Here is a 27,897-nt window from a genome sequence, read left to right as displayed (position 1 = left end):
TTCAGTCAGTGAGTCCGCTCCAGCCAGTGAGTCCGCTCCAGCCAGTGAGTCCGCTCCAGCCAGTGAGTCCGCTCCAGCCAGTGAGTCCGCTCCAGCCAGTGAGTCCGCTCCAGAGCCCGCTCCAGCCAGTGAGTCCACTTTGGGTGAGCCACCGCCACACCCTCATAAGCGGAGGAGAAGGAGGAAAAGGGCTTCCTCCGTCCTACAAGGCCTGGAGACCACTTTGGTGGTTGTTCGTGGGTTACCGAAGCGCCTTGCCCTGCCGGCGCCACCGAAGCGCCTTGCCCTGCCGGCGCCACCGAAGCGCCTTGCCCTGCCGGCGCCACCGAAGCGCCTTGCCCTGCCGGCGCCACCGAAGCGCCTTGCCCTGCCGGCGCCACCGAAGCGCCTTGCCCTGCCGGCGCCACCGAAGCGCCTTGCCCTGCCGGCGCCACCGAAGCGCCTTGCCCTGCCGCCTGAGCAGCCCGAGCCTGCTGCCATCACCGAGCTGTCCGCTCTTCCTGATACGACCACGGAGGTCGTCCCCGAGCTGCCCGCTCTCCCTGACACGGCCACAGAGCAACCTTGGTCTGCCCTGCCGCCATCGCCCAGATCTTCTGTACTGCCGCCATCATCCAAGCCTTCTGCCCTGCCGCCGCCGCCCAGGCCGCCAGCCCCGCCGCCGCCGCCGCCGCCCAGGCCGCCAGCCCTGCCGCCAGCCCTGCCGCCGCCGCCGCCGCCGCCTAGGTCGCCAGCCCTGCCGCCACCGCCACCGCCGCCCAGGCCGCCAGCCCTGCCGCCACCGCCGCCGCCCAGGATATCTGCCCTGCCGCCGTCGTCTAGGCTTCCTGCCCTGCTGCCACTGCCCCGGCCGTTGGAACCGCTGGAACCCGCCTGGTCAGTTCCTCCAGCGCCGCCCTGGCAACCAGCCAGGACTCCAGACCCCAGGGAACCCGCCTGGTCAGTTCCTCCAGTGCCGCCCTGGCATTCAGCCAGGACCCCGACCCTCTTAGAGCCCCCGTGGTCTGTTCCACCGGCTCCCCCCTGGCCTTTGGTTGGGGGCTCTGGTCCTGGCCCACCATCCCTCCCCCTGATCCTCCTCCTGTCCACCTCCCTCCTGAGTTTTTGTGTTTTTTGTTTTTGTTGTCTGGTGGAGCGTCTGGTAGCCGCTCCTTTGAGGAGGGGTAATGTCATGATCACTAGTGAGAGTGCCCTAGTCAGCCACTAGAGGGCACTCCATTCCGGACTCTTGTTTTCACCCCTTGGACTACATTACCCATACTCACTCCTGGACTCATTATCCCACTCATTGCACACAGCTGTTTTGTGTTTATTCATTAGTGTCTGTCATATTTTTCCTGGTGTTTCCTTTTGTCAAGTCAAGTCAAGTCAAGTCAAGTCAAGTCAAGTCTGTTTTCCCCCACGGGGTTGTTTTTGTTGTGTTTTTGTTTTATTTTTTATTATAAATAAAAGCCCTCTTCCCTGCATTTGAGTCCTCGTCCTTCCACACCTGACAGTCCGCAATAGATGAATATATAGTCTTTAATAAGAGTGATGCCGTCTCATCTTCATTGTTGTGGGAATCTCTTAAAGCATATGTGTGGACAAATTATTTCGTATTCTGTCCATTCCAATAAAGATCGCAAAGCTAAGCTTCAAGATCTGACTACAAACATTTATGATTTAGACAACCAAATGGCTGCCAATCCAACCCCCAGCATTCAAAAGAAACGACTTGAGCTACAGACTGAATTTGACTTGCTTTCAACAACTGAGGCTGAGCGTCTCCTGTTGCGTTCTCGCGCAGTTTATTATGAACATGGTGATAAACCTAGTAGGCTCTTGGCTCACCAGTTAAAGCACCAGGCTGCTTCCCGTTTGATACCTCAAATCAAGATACGGCTGGCAATATGGTTTCTGAGCCTAAAGAAATAAATAATGTATTTAAAACTTATTATTCATCTCTGTATAATTCTGAATCGGTAGCTGATACATCTGATTTTGTTTCTTTTCTCAAAGATTTGGCAGTGCCTACCATTGACCCCACCATAGCTGAACAATTAGATGCGCCTCTGAAATTGGAAGAGGTTACGCAGGCTGTTAAAGCTATGCATAATGGTAAGGCACCAGGTCCAGACGGGTTCCCTGTTGAATTTTTCAAGAAATTTATAGACCGTCTTGCCCCACTTCTTCTTTTAGTATACAATGAATCTTTAGAACGTGGCTCTTTGCCTCCCACTCTTTTTCAGGCAGTCATCACGCTTCTCTTAAAGAAAGATAAAGATCCTACATCTTGTGCTTCATATAGACCTATATCTCTTCTCAACGTGGATGTAAAAATCTTGGCCAAGGTATTGGCGAGACGCCTTGAAAAAATCCTTTCTTCTATTATTTCAGAGGAACAGAATGGCTTCATTAAAGGACGACAGTTATTTTTTTAACATTCGCACACTTTTGAATGTCATTCTGTCTAATCACTCTTTAACTAGTCCAGAAGTAGTCATCTCACTTGATGCCGAGAAAGCTTTCGATCGCGTGGAATGGGTTTATCTTTTTACCGTCTTAAATAAATTTGGCTTTGGAGATTGATTCATTTCATGGATTCGATTGCTGTACAATTCTCCTCAGGCTAGCGTCCACACAAATGAGATTTCTTCAGACTATTTTACTTTGTCACGTGGCACCAGACAGGGCTGCCCCCTGTCTCCCTTACTTTTTGCTTTGGCCATTGAACCCTTGTCGTTAGCTTTGCAATCACTCACTTCATTTCACGGAGTATCCCGCTATAATATTGGTCTAAAATTGTCACTGTATGCAGATGATCTCCTTCTATATGTTTCTGATCCTTTGGCGAGTATTCCACCAATTTTATCTTTGTTGAAGAGATTTGGCTCTTTCTCAGGTTATAAAGTTAACTTACTTAAAAGTGAATGCTATCCTATAAATTCTCTGGCTCTTACACTGAAACAGTCTGACATTCCTTTCAAGTTCAGTCATTCAGGTTTCAAATATTTAGGAGTCAACGTGACCCAGACTCTGCCTTCCTTATATTCGGCTAATTTCTCCCCATTGCTTAGTCAGATCAAGTCGGATTTTCAAAGGTGGGGTTCCCTCCCTTTGTCTCTAATTGGTCGTATTAACGCCATTAAAATGAACATTTTGCCTCGACTACTTTTTCTGTTTCAGTGTATTCCTGTATTTTTGCCCAAAACATTTTTTAAAACACTGGACCAACTTATTACCTCTTTTTTGTGGGGAGGTAAAAGTCCCAGAGTGAGGAAATCACTTTTGCAGAGATTTACTTTTAGTGGCGGTCTGGCTTTACCTAATTTTTTGTTGTATTATTGGTCTGCTCACATTCACAAATTGATTTACTGGCTTCAATCACAAGAACTGCTATGGTGTAGGCTTGAGAACCAGTCCTGTATTTCCTCTTCTTTAAATGCTTTACTGACATCTTCCCTCCCGATTAACCCATCTTTTTTCACAAAGAATCCTGTGGTTCAGTATTAAAATCTGGTCGCAATTCAGAAATAATTACAAGTTTGTTTCAGCCTCAATCACAATGCCTATAACAAAAAATCACTTATTTCCCCCTGGCCTGACTGATGCTGCCTATATACAGTGGGAAAACTGTGGCATTAAAAGTTTTAAAGACCTGTATAAAGATCGCCTTTTCTCAAGTTTTTCCACTTTGTCCTCTGAAATGAATCTCCCAGCTGCTCATTTATTTCGTTACCTTCAGGTTCGGCACTTTGCTTCGTCTCTCTTCCCTTCCCATCCTTCACTTCCTAATACTCAACTTTGGGAAGAGCTGCTGTCTCTTAAGCCCAACAAGAAATCTATTATATCAATAATATATAAACAATAAATGGATTTAGACAACTATTCAATAACTAAAATTCAGAGTTCTTGGGAACAGGAGCTAGGAATAACTTTTTCAGATCAGCAATGGGAAAAGGCATTATCATGTATTCGCTCCAGCACATCCTGTGCAAGGTTGCAACTAATTCAGTTTAAGGTATTATACAGGGTTCATTATTCAAGGTCTCATTTATCCGAAATGTATCCACAGATAACCGATCAATGTGAGCGGTGTCACGGTACCCCATGTAATCTTGGTCACATGTTTTTCTCCTGCCCTAAACTTCACAACTTCTGGAGCCAGTATTCCACGATACTCTCCAAAGTTCTTAGAATTCAGGTTCAAATAGATCCCTTCTTAACTGTATTTGGACTTCCGGTTAACTCTGTGTTAACTGACCCTGCTCAAGCTTATATATTGGCATTCACTTGTGGCTAGACGGTGCATTTTACTTCTCTGGAAAGCCTCTAAAGTACCCTCAATTTCTGTGTGGCTCCAGAATGTGATGTCATTGCTTAAATTGGAAAAAATAAAGTTTTCATCCAGGGGTAATTCTGAAAAATTTCACCATAAATGGGGCTCTTTCATGGATTATTTTAGATCGCTACAAACTCTACGATGTGATTGATTCTGCCCCCCACCACACACACACACACTGTTTTAGTGTGATTAAAAAAAAATTAAGGAGAATACCTGTAAACTGTTTGTACATGACTGCATGTGATACTTCCTCAATAAAAAGATTTAAAAAAAAAAAAAAAAAGAACCTGACGTGGTGCTAAGCACTTTTCCACGTCAAAGATATATTTTTATAAATATGAATGTTGGCGTGGATTTTAGCGTACCATACACACACTCTAAAATCAAATCTGTGCATATGCATGTTTTATAAATGTGGCCCCTGAAGTGGGACACTCAAGGCCCAGCCTTCTGTTGCTTTGATAAATATGCACAGGGAAATTAAGTGAAACATGTCTTTAATTAAAAAAAAAAACAGGATCCAATAAGATAAAAGCCGGGCTCTTGGATTATCTCAACTCAGACGGTTATGACACATTTGAAAGAGTGGAAGATGACTCTCGTCTGATAGTCGTTTGGACATCAGCCAGTTTTTATCATGAAGCCTGGAACAAATTTAATTTAACAAAACAAGAAAAATTAAAGAATCTCCCTTAGTTAGGAACAGTCTGTTTTAAAACATAAGCTCTTGAGTGACATCTTAAATGGGCCATTGCAAACCAAATGTCCTCCCCCCCCTCATAGAGTTTATTAGCATGATCAACAGTGGCACATGCCATAATTAGAGGCCACAATTATCAAGACCAAACACTGGCTTTTGTGGGTTTCACAATAACCAGGGCCAGTGTGAAAAACAGAATTATTTATACAGCTGCTGAACTAGCATGCTAATGAATTAGCTTTGAGAAGCATGAAGAATATTTTTAAGTTGCCAAAAAAAAAATTGGCTTGTGGTTGGCTGCATTTGTGTCATTATAAAGGGCAAAACTGGCAAAAGCAAAGCTCATTAACCACTAAGCAGTAAACACTCAAGTGAACTTTTTGCTCTTCCATTATGTGTTAAATCACTGAATACTGTTAAGTGAAAATATTTATATATTTTTTGCTGTTTGTGTTTATGTATATTTACTCAAGCACTTTAACCAGTGTTAATAACCAGTAAAAACCATGAAATAAGACTGGTTTAGCATAAAAAATGTTTTGGGTTTCTTGATAAAAGTCTATTCTTGACACCTCTGAACAATAACAAGTATTCTAAAGAAGTGTTATTAAATAAATGACAGGTGAGTAAATGCATTTGAGTAAATGTAGTTACTGTACTCAAGTATCTTTTGGCTACTTTGTACTTTGAGTATCAAAGATATTAGCAACTTTTACTTGACAACTTTTAATTGACAATTCTTATTTAAAATATTGTAGTATTTATTATAAATGATTTTTCTGTGCATTTTTAAAATTCATCTGCCTCGTAATCTTTCAGCAAAATAACTTCCCCTTCCTCTTGCAGCAACATCTCCTCTGATGATAAGACAGAATGAAATCAAGTAAAAAGCCTCCAAAACTAATTTAAGTCATTTGGATCGTTTCTACAGCACAGTTATGGCATTGCATTTGAACGGTTTATTAACAAGAGCAATCTTGAAAGACACTCAGTCTGTGCCAAAAAAAAAAGTAGTTTCAAACAAATCCACAGCAAAACCATTGCAACACTGGAATGATTCTAAAAGTAGATGATTCAATGACTCATTCATATAGACAGTCATTTGTTTCGGTCCTATATGGGCTGTGTTCCAGTTCATTTTTTTATGTCCTTCCCTTGCCATCTTCCCTCAGTCTCGTTGACTTGGATGTACATAATTGCTTACGTTGCATGAGTGCCCACTACTGGCAGAACCTTTGCAATGGGCTGAATTGGAACGTCCTTGTTACGGTACACAGGAGGCAGACACAGATGTAAACAGGTAACTGTAGTCCACTTGACACCAGCAGATTGGCAGGCAGCAAACAGGCAAGCAGAGACGCAATGGCAGATGAATGAATGATTAGAATGGAGATAGTTACTGTCCTTTTCCTTTTCAGATATGAACACGCTGGAGCTTGGAGATCGCTGGAGACGGGTAGAGCACTCACACACAGGAGACGATGCACACAAAGGGAAGGAGACACACTGGAGACAGGTAAGTATGGCGCGAGGAGTCCTTGAGGTAAGCATTAACGTGAGTATATGCGAATGAGACCGGACATGGAGTGCTGTGTGTGTGTGCTCTTTATGGTGCTGCTGATGAGTGCAATGATGAGGTGCAGGTGGCGGTGATCAGTACTCTGGGGATGGCGTGCGCTGTGATTGGTGGAGGTTGGAACCTGACGTGTCTGTGACAGTCCTAAGGCCTTGATCATTTGGAATCTGCTATGGAGTTGATATATTATTTTATTTTCTTTCCTTTACGAAACTGTTTAATGCAGCATTCTATATGTATATAGATGTTTTTGGGTTGTTTTAGATATTTAAAAAAAATAATAATAATAAAAATAATAATTATATATATTATATATATTAGTTTGTGGAGGGGTAAATTAAACGCAATATGCAGTGACGTCACAATCATGTTGCATTGAGCTGCCTGAATTGTACATTTGAAGATTTTGACCGAGGGAGCGAGGGTCTGTCCATATAAACTTCCCTCGGCCACTTCACAAAGTGGAATGCACTTCAAAATGGCTGCAGGGATTCCCCCGGGGGGAAGTGCTTAGGGAAGTTCGCGAGTGTGTGTCTGAAAGTGGAGTGGAATGCAGCCATGGTTTTGATCCTGAAATGCTGTTGAATGAATCGGTTGAATGAATGATTAAATAATCACTTAAAATACTTAAAATTCACCTACTGAGATATTGATGTAACTGCAGAAGAGACTGATAGACTGTCTGGAACGAGCACAGACAAGTGGTTCCAAGTAATTCAAACAGTGGGAAGTCCTGTTATATCGGAACTACTCTGTGTACAGTGGGGCTAAAGGCACACTAGCGTGAAGGCAAATTTGACTTTATTCTCCTTTAAACCACTAAAATTCCACTAAAATTCCACTAAACACTAAAATTAGTTCATTCTGCTTCAAACCACTAAAACAAAAATTTGTTTTGAATGTGTACGTGGAAATTTGTCTGATCTCTGGGTGCTTCTCATTTCATATTGGTGCATCCATGTTTCCTTCCCTCACTTCCGTTCCTCGCTCCTCATTCCTCAATGTCCTTCAAGATGTCTGAATTCGATCCGTTTCTGGGTCACGGGCTTGAGGACGTAGGATTCGAGGAGGAAGGTAATTAAAGCAACAGTTCTTAAATAACAGAAGCAGGGATGGGCAAAAATACATCAAAATGTATTTTGAAATAAAATACCAAATACCTCAATTTTAAATGTATCAAAATAAACTACAAAATACAGCAGCCACACCATGTATCAAAATAAACTACTGTATTTTTGTATTTTGAAAATACTACAAAATACTTTTACAAAGGAGCATGAAATTTCTTCACAAACCTTCCATCAGTTGGCCCATTTGATCTATCCCTTCACCATTACACTGACTTGATAGCAACAGCTTTTCTTTGCCCGAGTCATGCAATAAATGTGACATATGCAACCAGTTAAAGGCACAAACATGTAGGATTTTTAGATTAAAATATTCAAAAACCACTAAAACAATGTTATATTTTTTGTTGACTTGTGTACTTACATTATCCCAAATGTTTCCAAGTCCAGAGAAATAAGCAATTTTAACCAGGACACACACTGTGTCCGTGTGTCGCCTATCAACAACATCATTATCCCCAATTTCCCGTTTTATTTTGTCGAAACCATGGAAATATTAAAGACAATTTAGTACTGTATATTATGAGATTTATTAGACAGGGAAGCAACTCGTCATGTTATATCGCTTAACACATTAAGGGCCAGATTTACTAAACAGGGCAAATTAGCGTGAGAGCGCAATTCCACAAATGTGTGGAATTGCCTATAGGCCAACATAGCTTGGCAAACGATATGTTCAGATATGGTCTTACTCTGGCATTTCAAAGAAATTAATAATCCTCCTTCTAAAGCCGCGCACACACTTAACGATTGTAAGGCCGATTATGAATGTAAATTGATACTTATGACTGATCGCGCTCAAACGTGCCCAGTCAGAGCCAGTTGCATTCAGTCTGCGATTACAGTCGGTGTTGAAATTCCATGTGTAAGTATTTAAATCGGCTTCAGTCGCAGGAAACAATCGCTGTATGTTGAGCACAGTCTTAGAATGTTTTAGCTAGTCATTAAATATGTGCCCAGCTTAACAGCAACAATTGCAGCCATGTCACAAAATGGGTTCAGACATGCTTTTTTAGGGCGTTAATACCAGTAAATTAAGTACAAACATTAGTAAATCACATTGTGTGATTCATTTAAATACTCTCCTCCCATAAATTTTGCATCTGAAAGGGAAACTCCTACAAATGCATATGCAATAAGGTCAGCCGCAAACAACTCAGTCCACGCGTTTTCAGTGCTAATTTTACACTGCGTGTCTTTAGTAAATCCCGACAGTAGTTTTTTAATGCCAAAAGAGGGTTTGCGCTGGCACAAGCTGTTAGTAAATCTGGCCCTAAGGTTTTTTGTTTTAATCTCGTTTTCTTGATTTATCGCAAGTACCATGTTTTACCATGACTAATATCGATCTAGCTTACTGCAGTGTCCATTAAGTGTCTCATAGTAGCTGCTGAGCGAACGCACAGAGTAGCACTATACCAACTTTTAACACACAAATGTATCTAATATGATAAGCATCGCTGCTTTACCTTACTTGCACATGACCAAAAGAAGCGGAAGCGGCGACTGTGGCATAATAAAAGATCCACTGCTGTTGAGCAGTGTGTCGTACTCTTCTTTCATCAGTAATCGCTCCACCGGCCTCGTTACTGCTCTCATACTACAGTAATGTTAATAATCTCTCCATAAACATGATTTGTGCCTGAGTCCTGTCCCGATTCTTTTCCACAGGCTGTAGACGTGAAGACAATACATCCCATGATTCCGTGAAATCAAGGTGTCATCGAGCTTTGCCTTTGTTTTGAATTAGCGATCTTTAGAGGTGAAAATTTGCATATTGTGGCATCAAATATTCACATATCCCTGTGATCTCCCAGATGAAGGTTAGTTTTAAAGTAACCAACAATATAATGTTTGCAAATGACTCTAATAATTGTATCCTAATTTAGTTATTTGGTGTTTGGTAATGAAGGGCCTACTTTGCATCAGCAACACTGACACAATGACAAACAAGTCATTCATAAGAAGACACTGATGACACCTGTATTCATAGCAACTATTTTTTAACCAATAAATCATTTGATTGTTAATTATAAATATAGGGGGTTGCTAGTCGGTAATGTTTTCAAGAACATTATGTAAATTGGTATACTATTTCGCCTAGGCTACCAAAATGAACACCAAAACTTAACATGAACTGTTAAAAATTATAGCAATTCATGCTGAAAATTGATGGAAAGCTGGCAGCCTGCACATTTCTTGACAACCTTCTTCCATATAGATCAATTTTCTGTTCTGATCGCAACAAGTCTCTGCAAACTATAGAGTATGCACCAATCAGAGGCTGCAATTTTATGATGTCATCATGTAGACTTCTTACAAAGTATTTTACAGTATTTTAAAAATACAAAAATACAAAGCCATTTTCATTCAACCCTATCAAATACAAATTACAAAATACTATTTTGTATTTGAAATACGTATTTGAAATACATGTATCAGAAATACTGCCCATCCCTGAACAGAAGAATATGTAAAAGTATGGAATATGTAAAAAGCACCTCTGCTGTTGGGGCTAAAAGCACAATAATTAACATAATAAATAGCTTATAGATATCAACTATCCACCTTAGAGATAATGAAACCAGTGCATCTTGGATGCGCTGGGGGTAAGCAGATTAACATCAAATTTTCATTATTGGGTGAACTATCCCTTTAAGACCAGATAATTAGTCTGGAACTTAAGCGAGAGAGTTCTGCTGCCGGTTCTGTGATAGCACTTAAACCATAAACATGTGTAATGAACAGCAGAGCTGCTTGGAATACTACAGGAGCGAATATTGATTCAGGTATATGTTCAAGTAATGTCATGTAAAATAAGAGGCCCTCAAATGTTAAAAGGCTTAGTTCACCCAAAAATTAAGTTTCCCTCATGTCGTTCTAAATCCTTAAGTCATTTGTTCATCTTCAAAACACACACACACACACACAAAAGGTGATGCTTCATAACATTCATAAATAGATATAAATCCATATGAATGGAATGGTTTAATCCAAATATTCTAAGGAGACACTATCGGCTTATATGATGAACTGCTTTAATTTAGGCTTTTATTCATATAAACAGAGGCTAAGCATGATAAACAATGAGTTTGGAATGACATGAAGGTGATGATATATCTGTGATGACAGAATTTTCATTTTCAGGTGAACTAACTATTTAACTTAACCAGCATCGCATTAGAGAGATTTTGTGTTTAAAACAGACTTCACTGACTGAACTTAAATGAACTAATTGTCATAATAACAATCCACTGCGACTCTTTCACAGCAGTGTTGTGTACATTGAGTGTTCTGACACATTATAAATGTACATCTGCCATTTGAAAGAGTCACGTTGTGTTGACAGTTCCAGCTGGGCGGCAGGCGAGAGGAAGAGGGAGTTGGCACATGTGAAGCTGTGTGTGCTGTGAGCTTCCTGTGGCCTGTATTTATAGACACACGTTTTCAATGCACAACAGCTTCAGGAAGTGAACCTGTAGAGACAAGAAGCTGCTCTGGGCTGACTGAGGTGAAAATGTGATGATCAATGTACTTCAGAGGCTGAGAAAACAAGATAAACAGACAGTATTTTGATCAATACTGCTACAGGTGTTTTAACCATCATGTGTCTGACATGATTGACTGTACTTATTTTAAAAATTTCCTCTGACCTCATCAAAACCCAGTGTGCAGATGCACCTTTAAACCACTGTTGTTCACAAATTGCCATTAAAGGGATGATGAACTGAGAAATCAAATTTTCCTTGAGCTTTTTACATATAAGAGGTCATCATACTATAAGAATATCCTGTAAGTTTCAGAGCTGAAAACTTCCTTGTTAGTCCAATAAAAGCTTTTACTGACACCAGACCCAGCAAAAGACATGATTTTCAAAGTGGGGATCTATGACGTCAAAAGGCAGCAAACACCGCCTCCACAGAAGATCAATGCTTACTTCATCACTGCCTGTTTAGCCCTGCCCACTGATTCGTGCATGACATGCAATAGAATAGGTAGCCTAAGCTTAAGTAATGTGGTGCTAAACCAGATCGAGGTACCAAGCAATAAACATGCCGTTTAGGATTACAAAATATTGTGCAGTGCCTGGACTCGACAGTATAATGCAACATATAAGTAACTGTGTTAAATCTAATGCCTGATCATATATGAATCATATATGATTCATCTACAGTCAGATGTTCTTTGTTTGTGTGTCAGTAATTGAAACCCATGACTAAACGTCAACTTGTGTTGTTTCTCTGAGTAGGATGAAAATAATCTGTTATTTAATGGTGATTCAATTATATAAAGAAAGCGATCAAAGAAAGCTCCGTTTGCAATCATTGGAGCAGCGCGCGCTGAGTTTATTGTGACTGACATGCGCAAAACTCCCGTTTTATTCAACGAATCTCTTGGTTATATCGCGTTTGCACTGTTAGTGAAGATGAAAGCATTTGTTAGTGTACAGAAATTCCAACAGAGTTGCAATGATGAGATCACTGCTTTCATGCGCTCAACATGTCTGTGATCGGCTATACAGTGTTCATCTCTGCATCCTTTCATGCCAAGATCTAAATATAATGCCATAGATCTAAAAGTAATGCAACACTTTTCATGATTAGTTAACCTTGAGAGCTGTAATAGTAAAAACGCGCTAAAAGACAGAGTAATACTTGACTATTTCAAATGGACAATTTTAGATGTTAAAAGCATGCTAACATTATAAGTGCACCCCAGGAAACATTATAAAACAATAAAACAACACCAAATATATAGCATTGTTTGATGAATTAATTAATCAATCAATCAATCAATCCAGGAAGCACAAGTGTCTTGTGTAAAGCAGTCAGATTTTTTTTTTTTTTATCTGGGGTCTCTGCGACAGAGTATTTTACATTTTTCCATCAAGGACATGCATAGCATGTCAGATCTTACTAATAATCAGCTATCACGAGATAACATTTCATATGTATATTTAGATATTTAAAAAAGGGCTTTGGGGTCTTGTGTTTCCTGATGCAGATAAGTCTGTCAATTCACAAAAACTGCTGACTTTTTATCGTTCATCTAGACGCCTGAGAAATTCAGATATAATCTGAACGTTGTGACCACACACGCTTCCTGACAGTTGACAGAGTGTGTCGGCTCACAAGCACCGCAGTCTGTTTTTCAGCAGATAATGTGATGTCTGTGTGTCTGTTCAGTAATGAATCAATCCTGCGGCGCAGCAGTAAAGCATGAGAGCAGAGAGAAAGAGGAACAAGATGAGGGCCCATCCATCCCCCATTATCATCAAACTTACATCACGCTGTAATTGATTTTCATCTTCCCTTTGATCGGGAGAATTGCCCTGCACAAATTGTCAATGCTGAGCAACATTAGAGAGAGACACACACACATGCACATCACCTGTTTCTGATTGTGATTTTCAGTCTATTTTATTGACTAACTGAAGAGTGAAACACTGTGACGTGATCTCTTCTGACTCAACCAATCACGTGATTTTTGGCCGTGCTTAGAAAAAAATAAAGACAAATACAAAAAGAAAGAATATTAGATGCTTTACTGTCTGCAGTAACAGGGTTATGAAAATGTTTTGCTGAACAAAAGCTTGATATTATGAAGTACGATTTTAAGTCCACTGTAAAATCAACACACAGACGTGTGATTGCTTGTGGTGGCATTTCCGAGAGCTGCGTGGATTGTCTGATTGTTTAATCAGATGCAGCACGCGTCACAGTTGTGCGGGTCTCTGCAGGGCATCCAACAAATTGGCGAGTGAGAAATGTTGTTTTGCGAGAGTTTTTCTGTCCGTAACCCCGACTCTAAATGTTGACCCCTGCAAATGAACTTCTCTCAGTCTAAATAAAGTATTCATGAATTCCGTTTGCAAGTGAAGAGAGCTGCGCTTAATTATCTCACAGAGCAAAGTTAATGCCGCCTCATTCCTGTTTCGCATTAGATAAGAGCACTAAATCTTTCATCTTTAATTTTTTTAATACTGGCTCTGAAGACTGCAGAGATTTTTGATGGCTGTTAATGCCAATTACAGATATATATATATATAAAAAAATTCTATTTTTTTTTTTATACAAGCTGATGTTGTTGAGTTCATTTTCATGAATAAATGAATGAGAGAGAGAAAAAAGACTTCATAGCACATTAAATTATCCATGTAATCAGGCAACATGCATTTGATTTGTTAAATGAAATCCTGATTGAAGCACTAAATGAATGTGGTTCTTGGCTGGGTTTGATGATTGGGAAGTAAATGTTCAGACATTCATCTTCTGGTCATACTGTATCTGAAAGCTCTGTGGAACTTCACTGGCTACTGCTATTTGGTGGATTTACTTTTGTGTGCAGTATGTGTTCAGTTACTTCTTAAGAGGAATTGCTTCTAGTCAGCTAAACCAGTCTGGCCAGTTTTTCTCAAAAACCTTGTAAGCCTAAGTGGATTGAACCGTAGAACCATTGCCACTAAAGGTCTCTACGGTCAACTTCTACTTCAAGCTCACAATGCTTTTGAGAAACGCATCACTGGACTGTGACAAATGTTTTTTTATGAAAATAAATTATAAAGTGGCTTGTTTTTTTTTTTTGTTTTTTTTTTTTAAATCTTACAAATGAATGAGGTGGCAAGGTGGGGCTTTTACCAGCAGAGGGTAAAAGGTTTACCAGCATGGGGCAAAATGTATTTATACAAATACTTTAGCTAAAGTAATATGTTCTGTATAATATCTATTTTAGTCTAATATTTGATCACTTTAGCAAAGTTTGTGGCTACTATTATCTGTTTATATTGACAAATAAAATAATTTATTTTTGTTCAATAAATATAGACCTACTGTCATTCTAAAAGCATTGATGGAGATCCCATAGCTTTACAATGGTAACAATAAATATATTTTATTTTATAAAACGGTTAGTTCATGTCCTTGATTCTGGTCAATAGCTGTGTTTTATTCACGATAAAACATGGCTATGACCGCTTCACCCAACGGTTCTATGTATCACTACACAACACCCTTAGCAACCACTCTTAGCAACATAAACTGTTCTCAATTTATATTGTTCACTTAAGCTTACTGTATTATGTAGAAGAGTATTGTTTTAAGACTCTAGCCAGCAATACTTCCTTCAACCATTAGTGGTCATACTCCGGCCATGACCAGCAGTACTGCTCCCAGCCACAAAGGGGGGCAGGATGCCTGTTGCCTGCAATCTTCCTCCCAGTTGCCAGGGGGCAACCATTGGCAAGAACTCTCAGTTCTGCTAAGCAATCGTTGTTGATACTCACCTGTGTAGGGCCCTATTTAAGTTTGCCTTTAGCCATTGTTTTTTGTTCAGTCTTGAGCCTACCTACCTGTGTATCCTGCTGCAAACCGTGAGTCTTTTGTAAGCCATTGTGCTTGTTTTGTTTTCCCTTTTTGTGAATATTGGAAGCTCTGCTTCTGGTTTTGTTTGTACTTTGTTTTTAATTTTTTGATCTTGTACAAGTAAAGCTACTTGGAGTTCATACCTCTCGTATCCTTGAGATTATTCCTCTGCACTTGGGTCTAAAATTCCTCAGCCTTGAGTTAGCTCACTCAGGAAGAACACCAGCTTTGTGTCCAGGAGATTGTGGTTCTAGCCCTGTTAAAGACAACTTTCCAGATTTTAGTTTATATTCTGGCAGTTCCTCTTTCCGTATCATTACAGCAAGACTGAACCAAAAAATTGACCCAGCAGAGAGTCAAGGCCCTTCATCAAATGTGGAGAGAATTTTATCCAAGCTCACCAATCAAGCTACCTCTATTCCACATCATGAACGGATACTCACAAAATTCTTCAGTGTTTTAAACTCTCTATCCTTGCCCAGAAAAACTTCATTCACAACTTCACTACATCTCAGGGGGTTCTTGAGTTACTCACGCCACCTCCTATCTTACCTCAACCACTTCCAGCAGCTCCTCTTCTTGAGCCCAGGCTACCACCTCCTGAGAGATATGATGGAAATACCAGGGGCTGTCAAGGCTTCATCACCCAATGTTCTCTAGCCTTCCAACTACAACCCAGTAGTTTTGGAACATTGTTCACCATTCACTACTGATTCTGAGCAATTCCTTGCAGAGATGAGGAGGGTCTTCCATCATCCAGGAGGAGGTGTAGGAAATGACCAACGATTACTTCAACTCACTCAAGGCGCACGCAGTGTAGCAGAAATGGCTATTGAGTTACGTACACTGGCAGCGGAGAGTGGCTGGAATGAACAGGCTCTTCAAGCAGCATTTCATCAGGCTCTTGCACCTGAGCTAAAAGATGAATTGGCTTTCCGAGATCCAGCTCCTAACTTAGATTCTCTCATTGATGTTGCCATCCGAGTGGATAACCCGATTAGGGATAGGAGGTCCGAGAAACAACAAGACAGAGTCACAGCCCAAAATTACGCCAGTCCAGTTCAACTTGCTTTCCAGCTTCTTTCTACACAGGAACCCATGCAGCTAGGGAAAAATCGTTTATCACAATCTGAACGGGACAAACGTATGCGGGAGCGACGACGTCTGTACTGTGGTGAAATGGGGCATTTTCGAATTCATTGCCCTGAACTTGTGGGAAAAGAGATTTCTCATCCAGAGAGAGGTGGGCTGAGATGAGAGAAATAACTGACCCCAGATCTTCAGCTGGATTTTCGACAGTAATTCATTTCTCCTGGGGCAATGGTTGGCACAAAAGTTCTGCATTTATTGACTCAGGCGCTGCTGGCAATTTCATGGACAACACTCTGGCCAAGAGTTGGAGGATACCACTCATAACTCTCCAAGATAAGCTCGCTATAACATCGTTAGACAACAGACCTCTGGGGTCCGGCCAGGTAACACACTGTACCATTCCTATTTCAGTTGAAATAGACTCTCATCAAGAATCACTGTCTTTTCTCATTATAGACACACCCGAGTTCCCAGTCATTCTTGGCTACCCTTGGCTTGTTTCTCACAATCCTCAGATTGACTGGTCAACTGGCCATTTTACCAGATGGAGATGTGCATGTCCAATGGCCAGAATTCTTTCATCTCCTGAGTCTTCTTGGGGGCCTAAATGACAACTCTGGAACCAGCACGAGTCAAATATGCCAAGAACTAATGTACTAGCCATTCCTCAAGTCTAACTAACACCTCCTGCTCTGATTGTTTCTTCTCCTGACCTATCTCGAGTTCCCCAGGAATATGTTGATCTCCAGGATGTGTTCAGTAAATCCCAGGCCGATAGTCTTCCTCCTCACCGACCCTATGATTGCGCCATTGAATTGCTACCAGGTACTTGCCCTCCTAGAAGTAGACTCTTCTCGTTGTCAGCTCCAGAGAGATCAGCAATGGATGATTACATTTGTAAGGCACTGGATAATGGATTTATTCAGCCTTCCACCTCACCGACTGGGGCTGTTTTTTTTTTTTTTTTTTGTGGGTAAGAAGGACTGAGGTCTTCGCCCATGCATTGATTATCGTGGCCTAAATAACATCATTGTGTGAAATCGATATCCACTACCACTTATGGCCACAGCCTTCGAACTTCTCCAGGGTGCTACCATCTTCACTAAGTTACACCTCCAGAATGCGTACCACCTGGTGAGAATCCGGGATGGGGACGAATGGAAGACGGCTTTCAACACCCCTACAGAGCATTACGAGTATCAGGTGATGCCCTTCGGGCTAGCTAATCCCCCAGCCGTCTTCCAAGCCCTTATCAATGATGTTTTGAGAGAGTTGCTCAACAAATGTGTATTTGTATATCTCGATGATATTTTAATATTTTCCCAGAGTTACGAAGACCACGTTCAACATGTCCGGCAGGTTCTCTCTCATCTGCTCTTGAACAACCTCTTCGTCAAACTGGAGAAAAGTGAGTTCCACAGCACTACAGTCTCTTTCTTGGGTTTCATCCTGTCATGTGGCAGTGTACAGATGGATCCCAGCAAAGTTTGTGCAGTCCTGGAGTGGCCCCACCCTGATTTATTAAAACAAGTTCAACGCTTCCTGGGATTCGCCAACTTTTATAGGAGATTTATTCGAGGCTTCAGCTCCATTGCAGAACCTCTCACAGCTCTCACCAGGAAGTCTAGCACACCCTTTCTGTGGACAGAGAAGGTTAACCAGGATTTCGAACGACTCAAACAGCTGTTTACTTCAACTCCCATATTGACCCTAAAAGATCCTGAGTTACCGTTTATTATCGAGGTGGACGCATCGGACATGGGTGTGGGAGCAGTTTTGTCCCAGAGAGTGACCTAGGGACCATAAACTCCATCCTTGTACCTTCTTTTTACGTCATCTGACAGCAGCAGAGAAGAACTATGATATTGGGAATCGGGAGTTGCTGGCTGTTAAGCTGGCTTTAGAGGAATGGAGGTACTGGCTGGATGGTGCTAAACACCCATTTGTGATATGGACCAACCACAAGAACCTTACTTACATCCAGGAAGCCAAAAGGTTAAATCCTCGACAAGCTCGGTGGGCCCTTTACTTTAACTGTTTTGACTTTGTCCTCTCTTACAGACCTGGTTCCAAGAATATTAAGCCTGATGCTCTGTCAAGACAGTTTGAATCCCAGGAAGAGGAGGGCAGGTCAGAACCCACCATACCAAGGTACAGAGTGCTGGCAGGCATCCAGTGGGACTTGGAGACAGCAGTACGGAAGACCCAAATTCACCAACCTGACCCAGGTAATGGCCCATCGGGTCGCCTCTTTGTGCCTAACACCATCAGGTCTGAAGTACTGCAGTGGGGTCATGCCGCACCATCATCTGGACATCCAGGGGTCCTGATGACCCTGAGGCGGATCCATTCTAAGTTTTGGTGGCCCAACATGGGAACTGATGTTCGGATAATGGTTGCTGCATGTTACACTTCCGCCCAGAATAAGGAACCTAGAGCCCTCCTTCAAGGTAAACTACATCCCCTCCTTATCCCGAGACGACCCTGGTCCCACATATCCATGGATTTTGTTAGTGGCCTACCCAACTCTTAAGGTAACACAGTGATACTTGTTGTTGTGGAAAGATTTTTTTTTAAGGCATGTCATCTCATTCCCGCCTCTAAAATTCCTACAGCAGGCCAGACGGCAGAACTCCTCATGCAACATGTCTTTCGGATTCATGGGATTCCTCAGGATATGGTGTCTGATAGGGGTTCCCAGTTTACCTCAAGATTCTGGAAGGCTTTTGGACGTCTAATCGGTTCCACCATCAGCTTGTCCTCGGGGTTCCATCCCCAATCCAATGGCCAGACAGAGATAGTGAACCAAGAGATTGAGAAGACCCTCAGGTGTCTGGTCTCGAACAAACAGAGTACGTGGAGTTCCCAGCTGGTCTGGGCAGACTTTGCCCATAACACCCTCCATCACTCATGAATCTTTGAATGCCAGTTTGGGTATTCAAACTGAACCCCCCCCACAAGCAATTCGTATTTCAAGCTTCATGCGGGCTACTATTTTTAATAATAATCCCACCGTGTGTCTCAATCAGCTCCCTAGTTCAGTAGTCAGGACACTGATCAGGGTATCAGCCACATTCACTTTCATTATGTACTGATTCACTACCTAGGGAGCTAGGGAGCTGATTGAGACGCAGGGCTAGTCTCACTTGAGAACTCTGGTCTTGCGCTCGTTTCCTTGTCAGGTCTCGCGTGTGTTTGGTTGTGAAACGTTGTTTGCGTGCCAGACAGAGTTGTCGGCGATTCTTCCTATTGTAAAGTCATGCAGTGTGAAACCTTCTGTCGCCGATCCATCGTGCGGTATGAACGCAGCAGCGACTGAATGCTGGCCAAGATAGTCATGCAGTGTGAAAAGAACAGTGACCCGACTGCTTTGAAAATCGTGCAGTCTGAACTCTGCATCAGTCTGTGCCTCAGTCTGTGCCTCAGTCTGTGACTCAGAGTTGCAGTTGTGCTAAGCAATCATTGTTGATGATACTCACCTGTGTAGGGCCCTATTTAAGTTTGCCTTTAGCCATTGTTTTTTGTTCAGTCTTGAGCCTACCTACCTGTGTATCCTGTTGCAAACCGTGAGTCTTTTGTAAGCCATTGTGCTTGTTTTGTTTTCCCTTTTTGTGAATATTGGAAGCTCTGCTTCTGGTTTTGTTTGTACTTTGTTCTAAATTTTGTGATCTTCTACAAGTAAAGCTACTTGGAGTTCACACCTCTCGTATCCTTGAGATTATTCCTCTGCACTTGGGTCTAAATTCCTCAGCCTTGAGTTAGCTCACTCAGGAAGAACACCAGCTCTGTGTCCAGGAAATTGTGGTTCTAGCCCTGCTAAAGACAACTTTCCAGATTTTAGTTTATATTCTGGCAGTTCCTGCTTCCGTATCATTACAATTGTAAGAAATAGATCGATTGAGCGAGTGTTTTATCTGCATTCCGATTTAGCAATTTCCTTCAGGTCAGTCCTATGTTCACAATAAATCTGTTTAAATGTCCGCTACAATATATTGGCCTTTTAAGGGGTTTCCCGTGACTGACAGCGCTAGTAAAAGCATTCGTCAGTTGCGTCTTGTTCCGTGTTCACAACAATTCAGTCTTCTCAATATAAGTCTTTGCGACTAAAGCTGAGTTCAGACTGCACAATTTTCAAAGTAGTCAGGTCACTGTTCTTTTCACACTGCATGACTATCTTGGCCAGCATTCAGTCGCTGCTGTGTTCAAACTGCACGATGGATCGGCGACAGAAGGTTACACACTGCATGACTTTACAATAGGAAGAATCGCTGACAACTCTGTCTGGCACGCAAACTACGTTTCACAACCAAACACACGCGAGACATGACAAGGAAACAACGCGATATCATGCGAGTTATTATTATTAAAAACGGTAGCCCGCAAGAAGCTTGCAATACGAGTTGCCTGTGCGCTGATTTGCAGCGAATATAAGAAAAAGAATAGAAAAATATGGAGGAGGAAATGGTTGGGGAGACTGTGGATTGTGTGTTCTGCAACGAGAGTTTGAGGTAAATACATACATAACTTTTCAATGTGCTGCTGTTGCGGATGGTCAAGCAAATGTTTGTGTTTTGTTTCCGTTTGATAGAATTGTAATGTTTATGTGAATGAAGCCATGCTTGCTGATGTTGTGGTCTATAACTCCTCCCCGAACTCCCCGCTGCTCTGTATCCTGCTCCCTCATTGGCTGTCAGTCATTGCAGATGTAGTTTTCAGTCAGAACACTTTTCACACAGCAGGATTTTGAATCGCCGACAGGTCCAGATATTTAGCATGCCAAATATCTCATGGGCGTCGGCGACTCGTCGGCGATTCTCTCAGATCGCGTCTTTGCTCATTCACACTGCGTGATTGTCACTCGCGTGAAAAAGTACCGATTTGCCTGTGATTTCGGGCATTTGTCAGCGATTTCTCAACCTTTCGAAAAAAATCCAAAATCGGGGCTAAAATCGTGCAGTCTGAACTCGGCATAAGCGAATCACTTATAAAGACTGTTTTTGCCACCATCTAATGGTGTAATAATGTAACTTTTGTTGCTGTTCACAGTCAGGGACTATTTTCTCTGGCAGATTGAAAGTTTTTAATGATTTTACTTCATGAAAGTTGCTTTTTTTTTTTTTTGGCTTTAATATTTTTATTGTGTTGTAACCGTTTTATAAAAGCAATAAGGTACTCAAGCTCGATAGAGGCCGCTGGATCATACCGAGAGGACCCGAGCTTGTAAGGTCGGAACGTCCAAATGATAAAATCTGACAAAAGTAGACGTGAGGACCAGCCGGCCGCCTCACAGATGTCTTTAATCGAAACTCCACTAGACCAGGCCCAAGAGGAAGCCATTCCTCTAGTAGAGTGAGCTCTAACTCCTATGGGGCAGGAGCCCATAGAGGAGTAACAAAGAGCAATAGCGTCGACTATCCAACGCGAAAGACGTTGCTTTGAGACCGAAGACCCCTTGGTGCGGCCACCAAAGCAGATAAAGAGCTGATCAGATTGCCGAAAAGGCTGTGATCGATCAACGTAGGTCCTTAATGCCCTGACAGGGCAGAGTAGTTCCAAATCTCGCTCGTCCGACGAGGGAGGAAGCGCTGAGAGGGAAATAACCTGTGCTCTGAATGGAGTCGAGAGCACCTTAGGGACGTAGCCATGCCTAGGTTTCAAAACGACTTGCAAGTAGCAGAGCGGTTTTGAGCGTCAGGGGCCTGAGGTCAGCTAAACGGAGTGGCTCAAAGGGAGGCCCTTTAAGAGCTCTGAGGACCAAAGAGAGGTCTCAGGTGGGAACAGTGAGAGGACGAGGAGGATTTAATCGCCTAGAACCTCTCAAGAAACGCACCACAAGGTTGTTTCGTCCCACTGACTGGCCAGCGATAGGAGCGTGAAACGCTGCAATGGCTGCTACGTAAACTTTGAGCGTTGAAGGGGTGCGACCCAGATTCAAATGCTCCTGGAGAAAAGACAGTATCGGAGATACGTCACACTCCACTGGGTCTATGTTGCGTGTAGAACACCAGTCAACAAAGACCGACCATTTCTGGGCGTAGAGGCATCTTGTGGACGGAGCTCTCGCCTGAGAAATGGTATTCAGCACGTCCCCGGGGAGGTTGGCAGGCTCCCATCGAGGGACCAGAGGTGCAGAGCCCAAGTTCTGGCTGGGGATGCCAAATCGTCCTGTTCGCCTGAGAGAGGAGGTCCCTTCTCAGGGGGATCGGCCACGGAGCTTTTGTGGAAAGCCTGAACAGCTCTGAGGACCAAACTTGGCTCCTCCAGAGCGGGGCCACCAGGAGCGATCGGGAGAAAAGCGTAAAGGAGGGTGCTGGGCCAGACATGGGCCAGCGCATCCTCCTCCTTCGAGAAATAAATTGGGTTGAGTTGCCTTCTGAAGCGAAGAGGTCTACCTCTGCCTTTCCGAAGAACTCCCAGATCATGAGAACCGTCTGGGGGTGGAGCATCCACTCGTCTGAGGGGACATTGCTCCAAGATAGCATGTCTGCTCCCAAGTTTGTTCTCTCAGGTATGTGAGTCGCCCTGAGCGACTGGAACCTCAGTGATGCCCATTCCAGAAGACGCTTCGCCAGAGCGCATAAGAGGCTGGACGAAAGACCACCCTGGTGATTTATGTATGACACCACTGTCATGCTGTCTGACTGGACTAAGACGTGGCACCCTGTCAGGTGTGCCTGGAACGCATGAAGGGCTCGAATCACTGCCAACATCTCGAGGCAGTTGATGTGCAGATGGCATTCCTCGTGAGACCACGAGCCGAAGGCCGGTCTGCCCTCGCAAAGAGTGCCCCAACCTGTGTTTGACGCATCCAATGAGAGCACCGTCCTTCCGGACACCTCCTGTAGGGGTACCCCTTGGCTGAACCATACAGGGTTCATCCAGGGTTTCAGAGCTGCCAAACAGGCCTGATTGACCCTGAGACGCAGGTGGCCATGCTGCCAGGCGTTAGGAGGGACCCGGAACTTCAACCAGTACTGCAGAGGCCGCATCCGAAGAAGGCCGAGCTGCAGAACCGGGGAGGCTGAAGCCATCAGCCCTAGCATCCTCTGGAAAAACTTCAGAGGGAAATAGGCTCTGTTCCTGACCGATGCAGCGAGCTGCTGAATGGCCAGAGCGCGCTCTGGAGATACTACAGCCGTCATACGGACTGAGTCGAAAACTGCACCCAGGAATGTTATACGCTGGCTGGGGAGCAGTGAGCTCTTGGCAAAGTTGACCCTGAGACCCAGGCACTCCAAGTGGCTGAGTAACACGGATCTGTGATGATCCAGCTCGGCTCGTGACTGGGCTAGGATGTGCCAGTCATCGAGGTAATTGAGAACCCGGATTCCCATCTGTCTCAGTGGGGAAAGCGCCGCGTTCATGCACTTGGTAAAAGTGCGAGGAGCTAGGGACAGTCCGAATGGAAGGACCGTATATTGGTAAGCCACACCCTCGAACGCGAATCTCAAGAATCGCCTGTGATGGGGGGCTATCTGGATGTGAAAGTATGCATCTTTCAGATCCAGCGAGCAGAACCAGTTCCCGGGGCAAACCTGCGCGAGGATCTGCTTCAGCGTTAGCATCTTGAACTTCCGTCTCATGAGGGAGAGGTTCAAGAGCCTGAGATCTAAGATGGGTCTGAGACCGCCATCTTTTTTGGGAACTAGAAAATAACAGCTGTAGAACCCCGAATTGCTCTCTGAGGGGGAGACTATTTCTATAACTCCTTTCCTCAGAAGAGACATGACTTCGGCTCAGAGGACATGAACGTCGTCCGTGTTGACTGAACTCTGAAGCGCGGGGGCCTTCGGGCGAACTGAAGCGAGTAGCCTCGACTTATGGTTCCTAGAACCCAGCTTGACACTCCGGGGATGGCCCGCCAGGCCTCGGCCCGCGTGACAAGGGGCTGAATGGTATCGAGTGACGGGCCGCCAATCGGGGGCCCGTGCACCGGAGAGAGTGGAAGAGGAACTTCGCTCTTTCTTAGAGAAGGTAGAATATTCATAGTGTTCGCCATAAGAATAGCGTTTTGCATGGACGCAGCACTGGGCCCAGTTAGCACAACACTGAACATATCTCCTACGCCCGGAGCTGAACGAGGAGGGGGACAGAGGTGAGCCGCCACTGATTCGTCCAGGGGCGGTAGATGCTCGTAACCCTTCTCTTCAGAGCCATCCACAGAGGTGAGAGCTGAATAATTCGTAGTACATAGGCGGGCAGAATACGGGGCGCGCCACGACTTCGTCAGCTTGTTGTGAACCTCTGGGAAAAACGGCGCAGCGCGTTGACAAGGGGCCTGGCGGGAACCCGGCAGGAACCACTAATCGAGCCTGCTCCGTGATGGCTCCTCTGGCGGAGCCCATTCGAGGTCCAAAACCTCTACTGCTTTCGAAAGGATGCGGAAGAGCTCGGCATCCATACCCGGCTTGCAGTCAATGGGCTCCAACGAGGGAGGGCGGGCAGGGTTAGAATCACCGGCCCAACCTTCGGATTCAGAGGCGAGAGACATGACGTCATCAAGCGGCTCGTCCTCAGAACCGCCAAAAGAGATGAGGTCGCTCGCATCTGCCGAGGGACGCAGCTCAGGGCGGGAGAACAGGACGGGGGACTGCTCTCTCGGGGGAGAGGGTGAGGCACGCGGGGAAGCCAGCGTGATGTCATCCAACTCCGTGCGCTGGGCCGCTCTGCCCCGCCGTCTCTTCCTAGCCGGCTCGCGGGAGGAAGAAGAAGGGAGGGCGCGAGCGGCGAGATCGCCTTCACTGAAGAAGGCGATCCGCGAGCGCAGAGAGGCGAGACTCATGTTCTCACAGTGGGAACACAAGGTCCCGGTGAGCGCGGCCTCTGCATGGGGTCTGCCCAGGCAGCCGACGCACTCCCCGTGACCGTCGTCGTCATGCAGAGGGGCTCTGCATGTGCCACACGAGTGGCGCGGCATTTGTAACAACGCCGCCGCCGTGAAAACGGCGTTTGAGGGGCTCTTTTAGAGTGCCGAGGGCCGCTAGAGCAGTGAAAACCGCTGTTGAAAAGCTCTTTTAGAGCGGCAATAAACCGCGGGACAATCGCTCTTTTCAGGAGACGGGCTGGCAGGCGGCGGGAAGCGGGAAGCGGTCTGTCGTCATAGGTCGCGCAGCTATGCCGCGCCGTCATTGGTTCAACAACTTGTCTATGAGTGAACCAATGACGATGCAGTTACACTGCGTTATTGAAAAAGGCTTCAGTAACGGGGAAAAAGGAGACCTTTCCCCATACGCAGTACAGGTGAAGTATAGAAAGGGAACCGTGAGTTTCAACATACTACTCAACACAACTCACCCCTTTTTTGCCTATGCTTTGGGCAGGGATTATTAAAATGAGGGATATTGTGACATGTATGTTCCTGGAAGTATTGTTAGTATGCAGACCCTTTTCATGTTCAAACAGCAACACTCTAAAGAAAGTTGAAAATGTAAAAAAAGCATAATAGGACCCATTTAATAAAACGGCACTCATCAGACTTATGATTTACACTGAAGAAATTAAATCAGGGCTATAAGCTCAGCCATATCAGAAGATGTTCGGTTGGTTTCCCGCTGCTGAATCTGAGCTATTCCTGCATGACAGCGGCCCATCTGATGAGCTGCAGCCCAGAGCGAGTGAAATTGCTTGAAAGGCTCTGTTAATGTTGCAGCTCTTCTGGAGGGCCGTATCTCTGTCTCGCAGAGAGAAGATGTAATCACATGGGCCACGCTTCTGCCGTGTGTTGGCTTATTTTAAGATTTTGGTTTGGCTGTGCAAATGACAAGGGTTTATACCCATGCAGTGGTTGCTTAGCAACCGTCAGAAAGGTAATTTTCAGCTAGCAATTTTTTTTTTTCTTCTTTAATTTAATACCTCCAGAGTGCTGTTTCTTTTAGAGTAATTTTGGATTACCAGCAAAGCCTGTGATTTATGAATAGAAAATAACACTGAATAATGATCTGATTATTAAAATCATATTAGTTATTAGGATTATAATAACTAGATTGTATTATGGTATGTGAACCATGTCCACTTGACAGTGCTGACGGTAACTAGATCACCGCTTTCTTATGGCTTGTCCCTGTCTTTCCAAAAAAACTGCTAAAGGAATGCTTAATGTGTCTGTCTACATACCATAACATCTGAAAGAGAAGGCCTTAGAGAGTGTTATCTTTGAAAATAAGTTGAACTAGGCCTTTGAATTTGGTTAAGTGCTGAATATCACACATTTGTGATTTCTTATTGATGAGTTAAGCCGGTGGGATTCCCTTTTTCTCTCCCCGTAAAGCACAATAAAAGCCGTTCAGAAATGTGCCTGATCAGGAACTCAATACACATACATTTACTGTACATGACACAAGGACGTTAGAGCATAATGAGAATTAGCATTTGAAATGGCGGCTTTATGTTTGTAGGCTAAAATACAAGCAAAGTGCAGAATCAAGTGGTACTCCCTGATAAGTGTCTCATCCTGAGATTAAAAGAGTACAATTTCCTCATGAATATATTAACATTTTATGAGCAAAATCAGGCTACAGCAATCTCCTCTGCATAAATAATGTGCAAGCTTAATAATACTGCCTAGCAGGAGGCCTCTCTTGACATGTCAAATTGAATGAGTTTGTGTGTCTGTGTGTGTGTGTGTGTGTATATGTGTTTCATAGACAAAATTAATCTTTCTTGTTTATCTTTTCTTGACGTCACCCTCACACTGAAATTATGTCCTTTAACAGTGAGCCCCCAGCCATAAAACCACTGATGGTTTTTAATGCATCACATTTAGTGATCATAATCCTAGAAGCTATTCATTGAGAAACTATCATTTTATACCTGACAAGAATAAATAAACATGATGAAGTAGGTCATATAACAGTCTGTAACATGAAGAGAATGTGACCAGATTCTGTAATCAACCCTAATGTGTAATGCAGGAAATGCACAAATATACAATGCATATATAATAACATGCATGCTGTGAACTGGAATGCTTGAGAAAGCCAATATTCGGAGCTAGCTTTTCAGCAAGACACATCATCTGATGTCACTTCCAAGATGGCGGCATGTCCTGCTTCCAACAAGCATACTGGGGAGCTACCATATGTAAAAAAAAAAAAAAAAAAAAAAAAAAAAAAATATGTAAAACGTAAAAACAAAGTTTAACATTAGACATTAAGTTTATACTGTTAAAATTTTTACTGTGAAATTACAGTATAATCCAGGTCAATAATTGCATTACTTTCACAGTAACTTTAGAGTAGGACTTTTCTTGTATCCAACTCTCAGAAATTGCTTTGTTATATTAAATACTTTAATTGCAATATTAGTTTTCACATATAGTTTTGGTTTAGTTTCATGTTTGTGTTAATTTGTAGTTTAGTCATGTTTCATGTTCCTGTTTGCCATGTGCTTCTCTTGTTTACAGGCTTGTTCGACTTGATGCAGCGCCGCACAGACCGATCGACGGCTGACTTGAAGCAGTGCATGCCGGTAAAAAATGTTGTCCACTTGTATTTTTTTAAAAGAAGGCAGACTAGGGAATGTTGCAACATGTAGGACTTTACGGGATTACCAACAGCAAATGTGCCGCATCACTGTTTAACAGATAGAAAAATAGATGTTGTGTAAAAGCCACTGGAAGTCAAGTCTGCAACCTTTAGCCAAAAAAGCGCTAATGCTAAGGCTCCTGCTGTGGCGGTACGCAGGGAACGGTGGGCAACGATGTCACTGTCATTACACAATAG

Source organism: Chanodichthys erythropterus, chromosome 2, assembly GCF_024489055.1.
Source record: "Chanodichthys erythropterus isolate Z2021 chromosome 2, ASM2448905v1, whole genome shotgun sequence".
NCBI lineage: Eukaryota > Metazoa > Chordata > Actinopteri > Cypriniformes > Xenocyprididae > Chanodichthys > Chanodichthys erythropterus.
Note: the sequence above shows the minus strand (reverse complement) of the source record.